This window comes from Blastomyces gilchristii (assembly GCF_000003855.2).
Source record: "Blastomyces gilchristii SLH14081 genomic scaffold supercont1.1, whole genome shotgun sequence".
Taxonomy (NCBI): domain Eukaryota; kingdom Fungi; phylum Ascomycota; class Eurotiomycetes; order Onygenales; family Ajellomycetaceae; genus Blastomyces; species Blastomyces gilchristii.
The window spans coordinates 1,521,146-1,542,226 of record NW_003101682.1 but is presented as its reverse complement, the minus strand read 5'-3'; the positions used below and the strand labels follow the sequence as shown (position 1 = coordinate 1,542,226).

Below are 21,081 nucleotides of genomic sequence, written 5' to 3'. Positions count from 1 at the left end.
TTCTACAGAATCAAGCTATTTTTCTATAAGAAATACTTACTATCTGCAAACACTCTCAAACTGAGTCTCTAGATATAATCTTCAGAGACACTTATAAACTGAAAATAAACTTTCTTAAGCTGTAACTACTTAAGGTCACTTATCAAATCACAATCTATAAAAGCTTTTATAAGTTTGTATTTGAAATTGACTTACAAGTCTGACTGTGTGATATGAAAGATGAAGAAGCTGTTATCTATATAATAACAGATCTCTACTACACTGAAGTCAAGAACTGACTGAATTATCTAGAGAATAATTATAAGAGATTTCACTGATCTGTTCTCAAGATCTATCTAGAGAATAAGTTAAGAGACTCTGTGAGTCAGACAGAGAACATCTGAGCTGTGATCATTAATATTAGAAAAAGAGATAAGAAATCTGATAAAGACTACTTACAGTACTTCATAGAATTATAGTATGAATTAAGATCTGTGAAAACAGAGCTCTGAAACAAGATCTGAATAATAATATTTATAAAGAGACTGAATAAAGACATGTAGAATAAGCTTATTAAATAAGACTTTAAGTTCTTGACTCTGAAAAAACTGATAACTCTTATTCACTGCTTATAAATCACTGTGAGAGTCATAGATCTATGAAGAGCAGATCACTGATCAGCTCTGTAAGAGTCAGAATAACAGAGAACAGATTTGTCAGAGAAAGATGATAAGATATAGAGAGATTTATATCTAACTACTGAGTAGAAAGAGAGAGCTTCATAAGCTCTTATAAATAGAGTATATAATAGAAAGATTAAGAAAAAGAGTCTCTGCTTTATCTGTTCTAAATCAGAATATCTCTGCATCAACTGTTCAGACAAATCAAAATAGAAATTTAAGAAGTTATAGACAGAGTCAGCAACAGTCTTCTTAAGAGTCTTAAAGCTGATATCTGAATCTGTTACTTCTCTGATGAAAATGCTTACTTATAAAGAGAGACTGTATCATGATACTGCTGCTTTACAAGTATAAAAAGTATTAATGAACTCAGAATCTCAGATCACTATAGTGTTTCTAAAGCTTGCAGAGTAAATAAGTTAAATAATAAAAACTGAGAATCTACTCTTATAATAAGCAGAGTATAAGAACTCAGATCTGAGAGCTGAGAGACTTATAAGAGTTATCTTTGAATTACAAGATCTCTTGAAAATCTGAAGAAGATTTATAGAAACTGTGATTATTATAAATATCACAGATAATATATACTTAAGACTTGTATAACTTCAAAGACACAATTTATATATAGCTGTCTATGAGTCAGGTTTATACTTCTGATCAGTATTGATAAACTTACTTACAGAGACAGAATCAGTTAATACTGTAGAGTTAATTAGAGAAGATAAGCTCATCTATATAATAACTTTATAAATGTCTGAGAATTTCACAGTCATGAAAACTAAGCTTCAGATATCAGAAAAATACTGAGATCTTACAGAGATATTTAGCTCAGTAAAGACAGCTAAGCTTTCTTCTTACTGTGAGAAGAATCTGATAATAGATTTAATAGAAGAACAGAAACTCTTCTGAGAATTAATTTATAAACTCTTTCATTATAAGACAGAGGTCTTGCAGATCTATATAAAGAAGAATCTGAAGAATAACTTTATCTGATCTTTACAGATCTTTATAAAAGTCTCTGTGATATTTATAAAGAAGAAGAATGAAGATCTCAGATTATATATAGACTACTATAATCTGAATTTCAAGATAATAAAGAGTTACTATTCTCTGTCTCTGATTGAGAATGTGATCAACTGTCTTATAGAAGCTATTATATTTATACAACTGAATATGATTAATATATATATATAACTGTAAATATAGTCTGAGAATGAATAAAAGACTGTCTTTAAAACTGCACTGAGATTATTTAAATATCTAGTAGTATCTTTTGATTTAACTAATATCTCTACAGTATTTCAGTCTTTTATTAATAAAATACTTTATATATATCTGAATATCTTTGTAATAATATATCTGAATGATATGATAATATACTTTATAAAGAAGAAAGAACACACTGAGTATATATAAAGTATATTAAAGATTTTAGATGAGACAGAACTATATATTAAGCTTATAAAGTACAACTTCAGTGTCTATTAGATTAATTTTCTAGAATATATAATCATCACAGATAGTATTCAAATGAAATCTTCATAAGTTGAGACTATTCTATTATAATCAGAGTTAACTAATATTTATAAAATTCAGATCTTTCTGAGCTTTGTGAATTTCTATAGATGATTTATCTTTGTATTTATAAGAATCTTCTTGACTCTTACAGACATACTGAAGAGTGAAAATAAGAAGAAGTTATTTCATAAATAGAGAATGAAAAGATTATTAAGAAGAAAGAACTGTAAGAACTTTTTTATCTCAGAAGCTTACAGAGTCTTTATAAGATTGAAACAGATATTCATAGATATAGTGATACTGTTTCACTTTGATCTCTTACTCTTAATTAGATTAAAGACAGATATCTTCTTCTTTATAATTTCAGAAATAGTCTTATAACTACAGTTAAATAAGAACTGAGTTTCAGTGATCTTTTTCTCATGAAAGATACAATCTGTAGAGATTAACTATGATATTTATAATTAGAAGCTTTTTATAATAGTGAAATTCTTTTATCACTGATATCACTACTTTGAGAGTCTTATAACAGTGATTACTGTTAGAACTGATTATAATAGCTTATAATAGTTTACTTTAATCAAGAAACTCTCACAGTAGTAGATTTACTGAGCTCAGAGACTGAGTGAGTTCTGATTTAAGATAGAGTATATTAAGAAAACTAAGAACTCAGCAGATGAATTCTCTCACAGATCAGACTATATTAAGAAGATCAGAGTGACAGATATAGAGAGACTAGAGAAGATAGAAAAGCTTTACAGAATGCTTAAACTAAGTGTTATAAAGAGATTAATTAAAGAGTCTCTCAATTCTCTGTGAGAGAAGAGAAAGAAGAGAGAGAAGAAGTCTGTACAACTACTCTCTATAACACTGAGAGTTAATACTCTGAGAATCTCTGTAAGAATTCTTGAAGAGAGTATTTATAATCTGAAGAATTTACAGACTTTGAGAAGTACTGTGAAAGATCTGATGTAAAAAGAAATAGAGTATAAGTCTTTATAAAATCTTCTATTCAGATTATCTGAACTATAACTGAAGAATGAATATACTCAGTATATTCAAAAACTGCTTATAGCAGAAATCAATTCTGCAGAAATAAAGAATTGAAGAGATTTAAATAATCTCTTATAAAGAGAGAGCTGAATTTATATATCTATGAATGAGTTTCTGTATATAGAACTTATTAAAAGGTATTATAACTCTTCTCTAGTGAGTTATTTTACAGATACTAGAACTCATAAGTTGCTTATAAGAAAATACTTCTGACTGAAGATATAAGAACTTGTAAAGAAGATAGTGAATTCTTGTACTATTTATCAGAGTTTGTAGATAGTATGATTCAGACTATATAAAGAACTTACTTCTCTACTCATTCTGTAGAAATCTTGAAAACAGCTAGAAATAAATGTTCTTATAAGTCTTTCTGAAAGTAAGAATATATATAATACCTGCTTTGACAGTGTGCTGATGATAGTGAATCACTTTATCAAGATAACACACTTTATACTTATCTACAAGAACTTAAAGTCAAAGAATTTAATTCATATCTTTATCTATAATATAATCTGATTGTATAAATTATCTATAAACATTATCTCAGATAGAGAATCAATCTTTACAGAGAAGTTCTAATCTGATTTAATAATTATACTGAAGATCTTATGAGATCTAAGCATGACTTTTCATTAATAAATAGATGATTAGATAGAATATCTGATAAGTATATTAAAACAGTATCTGTAGTACTTTATCAATTATAATCAGAATAACTGAGTGCATTGATTATTACTTACAGAGTGTATATATAATAACTCAAAGCATGTCAGTACAGATAAAACTCTCTTTGAGATACTCACTAAGACTTATCTGTGAATAATCTTGATAAATCTGTAGAAATACACTATAGAGTGTGATGATATCTGTGAATAAGCTGAGAGAATTCAGAATATTCAGAAGAAAGTCTGTGAATTCTTGAGAAAGACTCAAGAGTATTAGAAGAGATACTATAACTTCAAGTATATTATAAAGAGTTTTAAGAAAGATGATAGAGTCTGACTGAGTCTAGAAAATATTATTATATAGAGATCTAATAAAAAGTTGAATCTCTTACAGACAGAGTCTTGTAAGATTATAAAGAAAGTGAGCTTATAGTTTTATAGATTGAAACTGTTATCTGAGTTATAGATATACAATGTTTTTCATATCTCTTTACTTTGTAAATATAAGAAATTCTTAGAAGAGAACTCTATGACTCATCACTCTATTTATAAAGTATTAGAGAGTGAAAGAGAATATTAGATTAAAGAAATTACTAACTCAGAGAAGTAAGATTATAAGCTCTGATTCAAGATTCAGTGATAAGAATATTCTGATAAGATGAATAAGTTCACTTAAGAATTATCTGAGTAGATAAGATATCTGTGAAAGCTGAGATATGACTTTTATACTGTGAATTCTGATAAGTCAGAATGATGTGATCTTTACTAAAAATCTGATTATAATAAAGATATTAACACTATTATTTATAAATTTTAATCTATAAGATAATAAGTTTCTACTGAGATAAACAGTCTGCAGTGTATATAAAAGAAAGAAGAAATCATATTCTTATTAAAGTTAAAAAATAAGAAAATAGAAACAGATCTGTAAACACAATTTAGAGATTAATAAAGAAAAAATAAAGAAAACTCATACTTATATTCTTAATATCTGTAATACTTAATTTCTCTGTAACTATCAATTTCTCTCTTCAAAGAAGTAGAGAGTATTATATCTATGATACAGATAATTATTGCATTTAATGTAAAGACTGTTAGAAATACACAGACTTCAGAGAAGTCAGACATCAGAATATGTATAGTTATAGCAGAGTCTTAAGAGCTGATTATCTATATATATGATCAGATACTTCTTATAAAGCTGTATTCACTCTTTCAGTTATGCTGAAGTATTCAGTCTGAAAATAATTGAGATATGAAGAGAGAACTCATCTATTCAGACTAACTCTTATTATAAATTCATGATATTTGCATTGTCTTGATTACTCAGATTTTACAGATACTCAGAGATTTATCTCTTATTAATAATAAGATTGTGAACATGCACTGCAGTGTGAGAACTGTTGATAGAGAATTTAGACATATTTGCATATATCTGATCAGAGATTGTATGAGTAGAGAGAAGGTGATTATAGATCTGTGAGACTGCAGAAGACACTGATAATATTAAAAGCTTTATAAGAATTATTAGCTAGAGTCTGTAAGAAATTACTTATAAGAAGACTTATAGCAAAGAGTGAGACTGTACTGCTTAGAGCTAGAAGCTGATCTGAAGAAAGTACAGAGTTGACTACTGATCTGAAGATCAGATGCAGTGACAGAGCTGAAAAGAGTGAAGATACTATTATAAGCAGTGATATTTCTACTTCATCAGTCAGTAAAAAGTGATTAAAGAAGTTATAAGAATGCTTATAAGAAGTTCAGCAGCAGTCAGATATTATTTATAAAGATATTGAAATTGAAAAAATTTTTATTCTTGAGAAGTTCTTAAATTAATATATGAATATTATTAGAAACACTCTCTCTCTATTATCTGAGTGAAAACACTTTACAAATGAATAAGAATACTTACAGTTTATAAGAATGAAAGCTGTTATAAAAAAAGAGAAAAGAAGATAAGATTCTGCAGACAGATCTGAGATATTTATACTACTTTAGAGAGATTTGCTTACACTGTAAGTAATCTCATAAAATAGTCAGATCACTCTAGTAAATAAAAAGTGATTGTGAATTATAGATCTGAATCTTTCTATATAACTATAAAGAGTGATTGTAGACTGTAGATATCTTGATTCTACAATTCTATAAAGTTGATAAAAGAATGAAAAATTCCTCACAATTCTACAGTGTCAAAGAACAATGATTTATAAGAATGAGTGAAAGATTAACTCACAAATACTTCTCTTTAATGAGAATGATCTCACAGAGAGTAATTCATCTGTGAGATAAATCTGTATAATGATTACATAAGAATCTCATGAAAATGATTAAGAGTCAACTGAAACTCTTCTATATGAAGCCCCGGTGGCTGAATGGTTAATGCGGCCACCTGGTAGCGCCTTGGCGTGGGAAACCAAGGCGCGTGGGTTCGAAACCCGCAGGGGATACATTAAATCCGGAACTCAAGCACCTCAGGTTTCTAATAAATACAGAGGTGTATAAATCACTTCAATGAATCACTCTATGTTCCTGAGCTGGGAAGTTATTATCGCATGTATCTAATTGTCACTTCTTTGTATTTTTCTATATTCTTGTTATCTTGGCGTGGTCTTAACACCTGTATTTCCTTCTGTATAATCAACACTTGACCTGTATTTAACATCACGCAAGGACTCATCATAAGCTCCGCTTGTATATAAGTATAATGAAAGAATAATAATAATAATAATAATCTTCTATATGAAAGATGTGAGATGAATCTGTGTAATAATCAGAGAAGAATCTATAAATTATAAAGAATCTTACAGAATAAGAAACTAAGTAACAGACTTTTTTCTCTTTATAATAATAAGAGATTTTTTCTCACTGAGGTTTTTTTATAAATATAAAGAATTTTTAGTGAGTATTACTGCAGTGCTGAGCTGATTTTATAAAGTCACTCAGTGAAAGACTTCATAGACAAAGTCTTAGAGAGAGAAGAGTATATAAGAAATTCTGTTTCTTACAGATTCTTTATCTCTATTTCTATCTCTTATATAATTAATAGAGTTAGCAGCTCTTGACTACACACAACTATATAGACTGAAGTTTATAAATACTATTTATAACTCAGCTTGAATGCTATTATATATTTAATCTCTACATTTTATCTTTCTACTATGAATACTTCTAGTAGTTAACAGTATATATTATGCCAAGCTGTAAACACCTGAATAATTGCCTGCGAGCACTTATTCTTACATATTCAGAGTATGTATTATAATTATAATATAAACTCAGAGATATAAGAATTATCAATTCTTTATTTCTTTCTCTTCTTTATCTTTCATAGATATATTTATTAGATAAGAAGTTAACTTTAAGAAGATATCTTCTTAGTTTCTTCTCTTCTTCAGCTTTTTATAATTACTAGTATAGTAATTATCAGCTCTGTAGTTAAAATAGAGATCTTTATTAAATCTTTTTTAATATTTCTTCATAGTGAGTGAAGAATTAAAATACTTAAAATTCTTCTTTTCTTTCTCTATACTAGAGTTATCACAGTGTTATTTAGATTCTATTATTAATTATTTAAAAGAAGTCTTATTAGTCTTTTTCTCAGAGTATTAATTATTTAAATAAATTTAAAAAGTTAAATTAATAAGCTTAGTATAATTAATTAATGAACTCTGATACTATGATATTATTATTTACATCTTATAAGTCAGCTTTATGAGATAAAGCTGTGTTTTTAATTAATTTAAATTATTAGTTAATTTCTCTCAATATTCTTCAAATCTTATATTGAAATTAGAAGAATTCTTATTATTTTATTAATATAATAAGTTAAATCACTGTATCACTGTAAAGCTGCAGTTACAGTAATCTTTAATTTAATTTAATAGAAAATCTTTAAATTCTTCTTAAGTTATAATAGTATTAATATACTCAAGCTTTCTCTTCTTAATAACTTAAGTTGTAAGGGGCCTACGCCGAATAGATCGGTATGATATTGATAGGTCTTATATAACAAAGTGAAAAACATTAGAGAAGGAAAGAAAGAGAAAGTGTGAGAATCAGTGATCAGAGTGAATATTTATACACATACATGATGATGTACACAGTGAAACTTCAGAGTGAAAGAATAGGGGTTTTTGTATGTAGTGAAGCTTCAGAGTGAAAGAATAGAAATTCTGTAAGTTTTCAGCTGAGAATCAGCAACTGAGAATCAGAGCAGTAGAAATCTGTGAAGTGTAATGAAATAGTCTATATAATTGATTGAGCGCAGCTCATCACATTAGCCCTCTCTTTCTTTCTTAGTTATATGTAGCTCTTATCAGTCAAGGGCCGCGGTCTCAGATAATATGGAACTCAGAGTTCAGATCAGACAATTGTAGTCAACTTATTTTATAAGATATTATTGATTACAGCTGTGAAGTCTCTTATCAAGAATATCTTCAATCTCTCATTCAAGTTCATTATCTTCTTCTATAATCTCTGACAGCTGTCAGTCAGAAGTCAGTTGAGAAGAGAATAGATCAGTGATAATGCAGTGAAGCAAGCTTATATAAAAGATATCATGAATTTCTGATAATATGTCAAGATAGTAGTTATAGCTGTCTAGAACTTTTATCACTTTATACTTTGCATGATGATAATTCAGTGTGTGAGATGAGTGTAGACTGACCGTGTGACCGTGTCTGAGATCAGGACCAGATTTTTTGATAGTTTCATTATCAATTCAACTGATCTCATTACATGGTTTTAACATTCAATAGTAGTTTCATACTGTCTCAGTGAGACTTACTGTCTACTCTTATCACATTTTTCAAATGAGATTATGATTTCCACTTCTCAATTTAAATTATTTTTATTACTTTAAATGACTTTAAATCTCATTTAAGTGTTATCAAAAAGCATTACTTTTTAAAAAATTAAAAATAGTCTAAAACAACCTTAAAATGTCTAAAAATAGTAACTTTATACTAAGAATAAGACTAAATGAGATCAAATGAAATCACTTTCTTATTTTTTTCAAGTCATGGTTTCATTTTAAGATCTTATATATGATCACTTTGCATGTTTTTTTAATGACTAGTCCTAGCGGGATTCACGCCAAGAAAGTATGAGATCAGATCAAATGAGATCAAACATGAAATTCATGATCTCAGCGGCCAGTCTAGATGAGTGTGTGATCTGTATATTCTTAAGATTTAATCATATCAGATCTTCTATCTTATATTGCTTAATGAGATCTCAGTGAACATTGATTCAGTTCTCTTAATCTTGTTTAGTGCTTATTATGAAGACTTCTGCTCAGTTGCAGATGTCTTAAAGCCTTGTTACTATGTTATCAGCAATCTGAATCAGACTGCAGAGATTCAGTGTGAACTATATAATTTCTAGAAGATTCAACACTTTCATATAATAACTGTGTGTAAGAAAGAACAGGCTTACACCTGTTAAGACAGCATCTCAATCATTGATAGTGACCTCTGTGTGTAGAAGAAGATCATGTCAATTATCTTATAAGTAATTATAGAACTTATAAAGATAATTCTTTACAGTCTGAATTATCTGTTCTGATGCATCATCAGTCTCAGAGTGATAGACAGTTAATAAACAGTATATAATCTTAAGAACTTGACAGATTCTTATTCAGAGAGTGCTTATAAATTAATAGTTCTGATCTGATACTATAGATCTCAGTAATTCATATATCTGATAGAACAGGCTTTATAGAAAGACTTCAGCAACTTATTCAGTATTCATCTTAACACAAGGTTCTAGTATTATATCTTTACTCAATCAGTTCACAATGATCAGAATATTTCTATAATTCTTACTCTCAGAGAGATCAACTGTAAAGTCAATTATTATATCTTATCAGATTCTATCAGAAATATTAAGCAGTTTCAGCAGATCTTTTCTACAATTCTTTCATAAAGTGATAGAGAAACAATAGTTACAGTTTTAGACAAGGTATCTGATGCTGTTTAATATCTCAGATTAGTAGAATTCTCAAGAGATTATTTAATACAGTTGTTCACAACCTGAATAATCAGTTATATACAAATTATGCATCTCTTGTATTATCTGAGTATGTAGAGATTCAGACTGAGAGACTTAATATCATTTGTGAAATCATAGAGTATTATTACTATTAATTGAACATTCTGAGATATTAATCTTTATATATAGTTCTGAAGGAAATTGAGATGCTTCTTATTATACTGCTTCAGTGAGAGCTTGAAGAAGTTCATTAGCTCAGACTGTTATGTGTCACAGTTTATTCAGTGTAAGAGAAGTTGAGATATCAATGTCAGTGTTAGCAGCAGTTCAGAGAGAAGATGTTCTAATCAGAGAAGTATATATAATGTCATGAGTTGTTTCATCTTGATCAACTAATATCTTCAGATCTAAGAGTCAGTGTTCTCAGTTCATTTAACAGGTGTCTGTCACATTGAAAGGCATATCTTACTCTTATTATAAGAGAGCATCTGTCATTGAGTTCTGACAGTCAGAGTGATAGTGTATAGTGAAATGAAAACAGTTTAATAGCTTGAATTATTGTATCTGATGTTAAGTAAGCTTGTAGATGATTGTAAAATACTTGAGATTCTTATGATCTGTGATTATCTCAAATTTGAAGACACTTCAAAGTTCAGAGTCTCATTCTTCTAGACAGTATATAATCATGAGAAGTTTCTTATCATAGATCATGTATTGCATTCAGTGAGACTCAGTTTCTTAAATATAAAGACATATAATTATAAGACACTCTCATTATTATATTGTAATATAGCTTCTTCTGTGATATAGTCAGAGAAATCAGCTTTAATAACTATCTTATAATCAGAATTGAATGTTATCAGTAGAGAGATATTAATAAATATCTTCTTCATTTATATAAATGCAGCTTCAGTGTTCACTGATCACTGAAATACTGAATTCTTCTTAATAAGTTCTGTAAGAGATCTTATAATATCTGAGAAGTTTTATATGAATCACTGATAGAAGTTAGTAAATCTGATAAAGCTTTATATATCTTTCACAGTATATGAAGCTTCTTACTCAAGAATAGCAGAGATCTTCTCAGAATTTATTCAAATTCTCTTATCAGCTTCTATAATAAAACCTAGATATTTTGTACTCTTGACTTTGAAATCATACTTGTTAATATCTATCAGTAGTTCTGTCTCTTATAATTGTTGTAATATTCTTCACACATGTTCTTGATATTCTTTTCTGAATTCATTAGTGAAGATGAGAATGTTATCTAGATATACAGATACAAACTTATCAAGAAAATTTCAGAGTGCTCAGTTAATATACTTCTGAAATATACTGAGAGTGTTAGTCAGTTTAAAAGGTGTGACTACTCACTCAAAGAGATTATAACATGTTTGAAATACTGTAAGTTATTCATCTTCTTCAGTGATATGAATCTTATAAAACATGATAATAATATCTAGCTTTGTAAATCATCAGACTTATCTGATATATGCTAGAATTTCATTAATAAGAGATAAGAAATAACAATCTTTCTTTATCAATCTGTTCAGATCTTGATAGTTCACACAGAATCAGAGTTCTTCATCTGATTTATTTGCAAAGAGAATAGAAGCTGCAGCGAAAGAGTTACTAATATATATAAATCTCTTATTTAACAGATCATTGAGTGTCTTCTGGAGAAGAAGAAGTTCATCTTGAGATATATTATAAAGACAGTCTTATGATGACTTGAGATTCTTATCATTCTTCTTTTCTAACTTGATACTGTAATTCACTTCTGAGTCTTATAAAGAAGATATATTTATAATATTATCTTATCAGAAGATATCTAAGTATTCATGATATTATTAAGAGAGTTTTGTGTGAGAATCTGTTATTGTAGTACAGAATAACTTCTCTAGAGCCTTCTTAATATTAGTCAGACTGATAGAATAGATTGATATATAATTCTGCTATCAGTGACTTTGTCAGCAGTCTTATCAATGACTTCTTTTTCAGAGCATTTCATAAGTGTTAGCAGAGATCTGTGTAAGATTCATAGTCTTATGAATATTATCTTTATGAATTCTATCATTATTAGAGAATATTAAACTCCTGTTTTAAGCATTCAATAAGATACTCTGTTCAGATAGTCAGACAAGTTCTAGTATAAGATTATAATCAAGATTATTAACTTCATATATATAGACATCTTCATATTGATATTCTCTGATATCTATGTTTAATTTTATCATGTAATAAGTGTGAATATCTTTTAAATCATTAAATTCTGCAAGAAGTCAGGGTTTTGATAAGAGAATATACTGAAGATTATAATATCTTATAATTGAAGATTTAATCATTGTATAATAGCATAGATCACTGTCTACTATAGCTTTCATATTATACATGTTATCAATCATAGTAGATACAAGAATCACATTCATTGTTATTTTCTCTTTAAATTAGTATTATTCAATCTCTTCAAGCTCCTGTTTATAAATTTGAACAGAAGCTAATCTTTTCCCTGTTTTATCAGAATATCTTCATAGTTATCTTTTAAATCTTTCTTCAATACAATATAATTGATACAGACAGGTGTTAATTCATTCTTTGAATGAGAAGATACTGATCTTTCTCTTAAGTGAGAAGATACATAGACTGATCAGCAGTTGAAAGTGATATATTCTGATTAGTTACAATTAATACACATCTCTCATTAATATTAGTCAGTGACTTCTTCAGAAGTGATTTCAGAAACTCAGAAGTCTGTTCAGACAGTGAAGACTCTTGCTTATATATAGATATTTAAGTCTACTCAATTCATGATATCTGCATCATTATTGTCATTTCTCAGCACAGATGTATGAGTGACTGAGATATTTCTCAGTATAGATGTATAAGTATAACATCTTCTATCACTGTTCTATATACTCTTGAGCTTGATAAGACAGTTATTCAATGTTCAGAGTTATACATAGAAACTTTTATAAGTCTGATCTTCATCTACACTTATAAGAATCTGTAAGAGTTCAAAAGTTAATACTTTCTTAAGTATACTAATCTTTATTCAATTTTCTTAAGATTAATCACCTGCTTCTAGAATCTTGATATCAAAGTTAGAAATAAATATTGTGAGAGAAGTGTTTCTCTGTCAGATACTCTGTAATCAATCTAACATCTTCTGTTGTATAATAGTATCTTAGAACAGAATATTAAGATATTTTATAATATTATCAGATATTCATAACACTGATTCATATACTTCTATTCATGAATGAAACTTCTGTTTCATATAATTCTTCAATTATTTATTAATATATTAATCTTGATTAATTAGTAAATCAATGACATCTTCATCTACACTCAGTTTCATAAGCATTTTTATTCTTCATGATGAGTAGAGAGTGAGATCAGAAGTATTGAAATATACAGAAGTATTTAAGTGTTCTTTCAGTGCTTTTATATTTAATTCTGTAAGTATTGAAATTGCATGAGTTTCTTATTGAATTAATTATTGAATTTTCTTGTATTGAAGTTGTTGAGTTGCATGCATATCAGCTATCTATTACTGTTATAATTTCAACATTGTTCAGAGTCACTGTGATATCATATCTATACTCACATTTAAGAGTTCTCTTATATTATTGTTAGACATGATTATATCAATCATTGAATATGTGATATCTGTGAAATCAGAAAAAGTATAGTTATATGAATATCTTATATATTTAAGTGTCAGAACTCTCAAGTCTTTTACTGACATTCTCTTATAAGATCTTATTACAGAGTCAGAATGACTAGTAAGCAAGCTTCTATCTGAGAACTCAGTATTTACTTAACTGTTTCTCTTTCTTACACATTGTTACATATTCAGATGTCTCTCAATGAATAATCATTTCTAATAAGAAAATAATAAATGTTTTTCAAGTATAAGAGGTCTACACTGAATAGATTGATATGATATTGATAGGTCTTATATAACAAAGTGAAAAATGTTAGAGAAGGAAAGAAAGAGAAAGTGTGAGAATCAGTAATTAGAGTGAATATTTATACATGTACACAGTGGTGTACGTGGTGGAACTTCAGGGCGGAAGAATAGAGGTTTTCATATGCAGTGAAGCTTCGGGGCGGAAGAATAGAAATTCTGTAGGTTTTCAGCCGAGGATCAGCGACCGAGAATCGGAGCAGTAGGAATCTGTGAAGTGTAATGAAATAGTCTATATAATTGATCGGGTGCAGCCCGCCACATAAGTAGTTGTAGAGATATCTTCAAGAAGATTGATAGTATATATTATTTATATCTTATAAGTATTAAACTGACTTGAGTTAAGACAGAATTTTTATTCAAGAGTATGAGTAAAGCTGTGGCGGGCTGCGCCCGATCAATCATATAGACTATTCCATTACACTCCATAGATTCTTCCATTCCCGATCGCCGATCCTCAGCCGCTACGAACGCGCGTAACATACACTCTGATTCTTGACCATTCCTGATCACCGATCCTCGGCCGCTACGAACACATGTATATTCTTCCACTCTGAAGCTCCACTGTGTACATCATCACATATGTGTATAAATATTCATCTCAATCACTGATTCTCACACTTTCTCTTTCTTTTCTTCTTTAATGTTTTTATCTTTATTATATAAGATCTATCAATATTATACTGATCTATTCAGTGTAGATCTCTTACACTATAAAAATATTCATTATCTTCTTATTAGAAAATAATTATTTACATATTATCTTCTCATTAGAAATAATTATTTATCAAGAGATATTCAAATATATAATAATATATAAGAAATAGAGAAACAGTCAAACAGTTAAGCAGACACTGAGTTCTTAGATAGAAGCTTACTTATCAGTCATTCTGACTCTGTAATAAGATCTTATGAAGAGAATAAGATCTTATAAGAGAATATCAGTGAAAGATCTGAGAGTTCTGACACTCAGATGTATGAGAATATGATTACATTTCTTCAGATTTCACAGATATCATATATCTGACAATTGATATAATCATATCTAATGATAATATGAAACTCTTAAATATGAGTATAGATATAATATCACAGTGACTCTGAGTAATGTTGAAATTATAACAGTAATAGATAGCAGATATACATATAACTTAACAACTTCAATATGAAGAGATTTAATAATTAACTCATACAATTTCAATATCTACAGAATTGAATATAAAAGTGCTGAAAGAATGCTTAAATACTTCTATATATTTTAATACTTCTAATCTCACTCTCTACTCATCATAGAGAATGAAAATACTTATAAAACTAAGTATAGATAAAGATATCATCAGTTCATTAATTAATCAAGATTAATATATTAATGAATAATTGAAAGATTGCATAAAATAGAAGTTTTATTCATGAATAAAAGTATATGAATCAGTATTACAAATATCTGATAATATTATAAAGTATCTTGATATTCTGTTTCAAGACACTATTATATAATAGAAAGTATTAGATTGATTACAGAGTATTTAACAGAGAAATACTTCTCTTACAACATTCATCTCTGACTTCAACATCAAGATTCTAGAAGTAGATGATTAATCTTGAGAGAATTGAATGAAGATTAGTATGCTTAAGAAGATATTGACTTTCAAACTCTTACAGACTCTTATAAGTATAAATGAAGACCAGACTTATAAAGACTTCTGTACACAGCTTCAGACATTAAATGACTGTCTTATCAAGCTCAAGAGTATACAGAATAGTGATAGAAGATGTTACATCTCAGTCACTTATACACTTATATCAAAGAGAAGTAACAGCAATGATACAGATGTTATAAACTGAATAGATTCAAATGTCTATATATAAGTAAGAGTTTTCACTATTCAAACAGGCTTCTGAGTTTCTGAAATCACTTCTGAAGAAGTTGCTGATTAACATCAATGTAAAGTGTATATCAACTGTAACTGATCAGAACACATTGCTTTCAACTGCTGATCAATCTATGTATCTTTATACTCAAGAGAAAGATCAGTGTCTGTTCATATCAATCACATTACAGTGAAGAAAGATTTGAAAGATAACTATAAGAATATTTCAGTGAAACAGAGAAAAGATTAGCTTCTGTTCAAATTTATAAACAGAAGCTTGAAGAGATCAGATGATAATAATTTAAAGAGAAGATAATAATGAATACAATTCTTATATCTACTGTGATTAATAATATATATAATATGAAAGCTATGATAGACAGCAGTCTATATTACTATACAATGATAAAATCTTCAGTTGTAAGATATTATAATCTTCAGTGTATTTCTTTATCAAAACTCTGACTTCTTGCAGTATTTAATGATCTGAAAGATGTTTGTATCTGTTATATAATGAAATTAAACATAGATGTGAGAGAATATCAATATGAAGATGTCTATGCATATGAAGTTAATAATCTTAATTATAATCTTATGTTAGAACTTGTCTGACTATCTGAATAAGGCATCTTACTGAATACTTGAAACAGAAGCTTGATATTCTCTAATAATAATAGAATTCATGAAGATAATATTTACAAGACTATGAATCTTACACAGATCTCTGTCAATGCTTATGAAATACTCTGAAAAAGAAGTCATCATCAAAATCACTGACAGAGTTACTGATAAGTTCATTAATAGTAGAATTATATATCAATCTATTTTATCAGTCTGACTGATATTAAAAAGGCTCTAGAAAAGTTATTCTGTATTATAATAACAGATTCTTGTACAAAACTCTCTCAATAATATCATGAATATTTAGATATCTTCTGATAAGATAATATTATAAATATACTCTTCTTATAAGATTCTGAAGTGAATCACAGTATTAAGTTAGAGAAAAAGAATGATAAGAACTCTAAACTGTTATAAGACTCTCTTTATAACATGTTCTGAGATGAACTTCTTCTTCTTTAAAAGACACTTAATAATCTGTTGAATAAAGAATTTATATGTGTTAATAACTCTTTCACTGCAGTCTCTATTCTCTTCATAAAAAAACCAGATGAAGAACTTCAATTCTGTGTGAACTATCAAGATCTGAACAGATTAATAAAGAAAGATTGATATCTCTTATCTCTCATCAATGAAATTCTAGCATGAATCAGACAAGCTTAATAATTTATAAAACTAGATATTATCACTGTGTTTCATAAGATTCATATCACTGAAGAAGATAAATGACTTATAGTATTCTGAACATGTTATAATCTCTTTGAATGAATAGTCACATTCTTTGAACTGACTAATACTCTCAGTATATTTCAGAAGTATATCAACTAAGTGCTCTGAGATTTTCTTAATAAGTTTGTATCTGCTTATCTAGATAATATTCTCATCTTCACTGATAAATCTAGAAAAGAATATCAAGAATATGTGTGAAAGATATTATAACAGTTATAAGAAGCAGAACTACTGATAGATATTGATAAGTATAATTTTAAAGTCAAGAGTATCAAGTATCTGGGTTTTATTATAGAAGCTGATAAGAGAATTCAAATGAATTCTGAGAAAGTCTCTGTCATTCTTGAATGAAAAGCTCTGTGTACTGTGAAAGATGTACAAAACTTCATCAGATTTACTAACTTCTATCAGTGATTTATATAAAACTTCTCAGATATTGTAAGACCACTTACAGATCTTACTAAGAAAGACTCAGTATTTCAATAATCAGCAGACACTGAAGCTGCATTTATATAGATAAAGAAGATGTTTATTAATACTTCTCTGCTGATAATATTTGATTCTGATTATAAGATAGTTATTGAAGCTGATTTCTCTAACTATATATTAGAAGAAGTGATATTATAATATAATAATCAAGATATTCTACAATTATATGTTTTCATATCTAAGAAACTGAGTCTCACTGAATGCAATTATGAGATCTATAACAAGAAACTTCTCATAATTATACACTGTTTAGAAGAATTTCTCATAATTATACACTGTTTAGAAGAATGAGACTCTGAACTCTGAAGTATCTCTGAATTTAAGATAATCACAGATTATAAGAATCTCAAATACTTTATAACTACTTATAAACTTATAGAATAATAGATATAATGATCTGAGTTCTTAAGCTGCTTTCATTTTATAATACACTATTATTCTAGCAGTCAGAACTCAATGATAAATACTCTCTTATAACAAGAGTAAGATATATCATTCAATATAACAGATACTTACTGAATGAACTGAGAGCACTGACTCTTAAATCTGAAGATACTAGTTAATCAAGATGAAATAGCTCACAGCACTATATATACTTCTCTGATTAGAACTATCACTGATATCTTAACTTCTTCTGAATCTATATTAGATGAGTTATAGCATACAGCAGCTCAAACTAATGAACTTCTTTAAATACTTACTGAAGCAGTATAATAAGAAGCATTCTAATTTCTCTCAAAATTATATGTAAGAACTGATATCTCAGAATGTTTAATTAATGATAATAACACTCTATAATTCTGTGAATGACACTGAGTCTCTTACTTCAAACTCTTATATACTCAGATAATATAAGAGATACATGATTCATATATAACTGATTATTCAAACTATGAATAACTGTATAGAATAATCTTCTGAGAGTTCTATTAATCTGAGATATTGAATAGTATTAGATACTTTATCTGAAACTGTAACTGCTGTTCTTCTATTATCTTATAAAAGAACTGTAGAAAAGATCTACTGAAATCACTTGATATTTCTGATAGAATCTGATAAGATATAGTAATTGACTTTACTATTAATCTATCTAAGAGTAAGAATTGTAGAAATATTCTGATCATTGTGAATCAATTGAGCAAAGATATAATATTGAAATCTTGTAATAAGATAAATACTGAACAAGTTACTGAAGCATTTCTACAGAGTCTATTTTATTAAATGTATAAATTACTGAGATTCATAGTATCAGATCAGAGCTGTTAATTCATAAGCACTCTCTGAACTAGAATCTGTTAAGTTCTCAAGATTATACACTGTCTGTCAACTGTCTATCACTCTGAGACTGATAGTACATCAGAATAGATAATTCAAATTATAAAGAATTATCTTTATAAGTTCTGTAATTACTTATAAGATAATTGATATAATCTTCTTCTATATACAGAGATCACTATCAACAGTTGAGATGTTATTTCAATAGATATAAGTCTGTTCTTTCTTATATATAAATATCACATGAAAGTGTTGAATCTTCTAGAGATTACACAGTTCACACTGAACTCTTACAGTTCAATTCAGATCACTGATAATATAGTAATAAAGCTCTGAGATATCTGTGATTGAGCAGAGATTTTCATAGCAACTGTGAAATAAGATTAAGAGAATTAAATCAATGTTTATCAAGATCTCACTGAATAATATAAGATAGAAGATCTGATATAATTGAATCTTAAGAATATATAAATCACATATTCATCTCATACACTAGATTACTGTTATATCAGATATAAAGTGATAGAAGTTCTAGATAGTTATAACTACTGTCTTAACATATTATCAGAGATTCATGATATATTTTATACAAGCTTGTTTCACTATACTGTCACTGATTCATTTTCTTCTCAGCTGACTTCTGACTGATAGTCATCAGACATCATAGAAGAAGATAATAAGCTTAAGTGAGAGATTGAGAATATTCTCAATAAGAGATTTCACAGCTGCAGCTGATAATATTTTGTGAAATGAGTCAGCTATGATTAACTGATCTGAACTTCAAGTTCTGTATTATTCAAAACAGCAGCTCTTGACTGATAAGAACTGCTTCTGAAAGAAGAAGACTAATGTAGTGAGCTGTGCCTGATTAATTATATAGACTATTTCATTACACTTCATAGATTCTTTCATTTCTAATCACTGATTCTCAGCTGCTACAAATGTGTGTAATATATACTCTGATTCTTAATCATTCTCAATCACTGATTCTCAGCTGCTATGAATATATGTATATTCTTTCACTCTGAAGCTTCACTGTATACATCATTACATACATGTATAAATATTTATCTTAATCACTGATTCTCACACTTTCTCTTTCTTTTCTTCTTTAACATTTTTATCTTTGTTATATAAGACTTATCAATATTATACTGATCTATTTAACATAGATCTCTTACAAAAGCTATGAAATTCAGATAATATGTTTCTTTTATAACTTAGAGAATCTCTGATCTTAATCTCTCTATCTTTATAATAGATATAGATGTGTAGAGGCTGTAGTAGTGATAGAGTAGTTAAAGAGTCTATATCAAAGTATATAGTAAGTTCAGAAATCTCAGACTTCTGCTGAGATAGAGATATACATACTCTAGAGAATAATATGAAGTTTTTCTCAGAGAATAAGATTAGATCAGTCTTAGTACAGATATATAAGATTATATTAATCTATTAATAGAGTTTAACTGATTCAAACTTGTAATCAGATTAAGTGATTTGAATTATAATATAATAGAACTAAAGTGATGACTAGTTAACAGTGTTATATAAAGATAGTTATTAAGAAAGTTATATAAATAAGCTTAACTATCTTACTTAAATAGTGAGCTTATAAGCTATAGAGTTATTATGAGAATATCACATATATAATACTTAGTATACTAAGAAGATTGTATAAGAAATATAGTAACTCTTGTATATATTTTAGTAGAAGAAAAATAAATCACTGACTTTTTTAATAAGAAGTCAGTATCTAGCTATTCTATATAGATAATGAACAGATACTCTTCTTTCATTTCATAAGTGAGAATAGCTGGAGTGATACCTCAGTAGTGCCTCACTGCCAAGGAAGAGTAATCTGCTGACCTTGTATAGAAGTGGGGTTCTCATATCCATCAATCGGATCTTCCTATGATATATCCGAATGATGTCATAGGGTGGTTGGAAACCGGTTCAAACGGCCTGCGGGATGGATGGAATCATCCGCATGGAAGCGATGGGCCGTGTGGAACCGCAACAGGGCCTTGGCGCGGCCGGGAGTGTGACAATATCAATGAAAATGTTATTGAATGCAGCAAGAGATCACTCCATCTTGAATAAGGCACCTTGAACAGATGAAGAAAACCACACAACGCCCAATTGACACTATGATGACAACCCCCATTTTATAACTATTCTGCCTGCATTCAGCACAAATTTTCATTAATCATTTAGAACTATTTCACAGTGTGCTTATCTCT

At 28.4% G+C, this 21,081-nt stretch overlaps 1 pseudogene across 1 annotated transcript; it reads left to right on the top strand.

Moving 5' to 3' along the window:
* The first annotated feature begins 6,253 nt into the window (after window positions 1-6,253).
* On the top strand, window positions 6,254-6,342 carry BDBG_16072 (annotated as a pseudogene). Its single transcript has one exon. The product of its transcript is annotated as a tRNA-OTHER (tRNA).
* The last annotated feature ends 14,739 nt before the right edge of the window (window positions 6,343-21,081 follow it).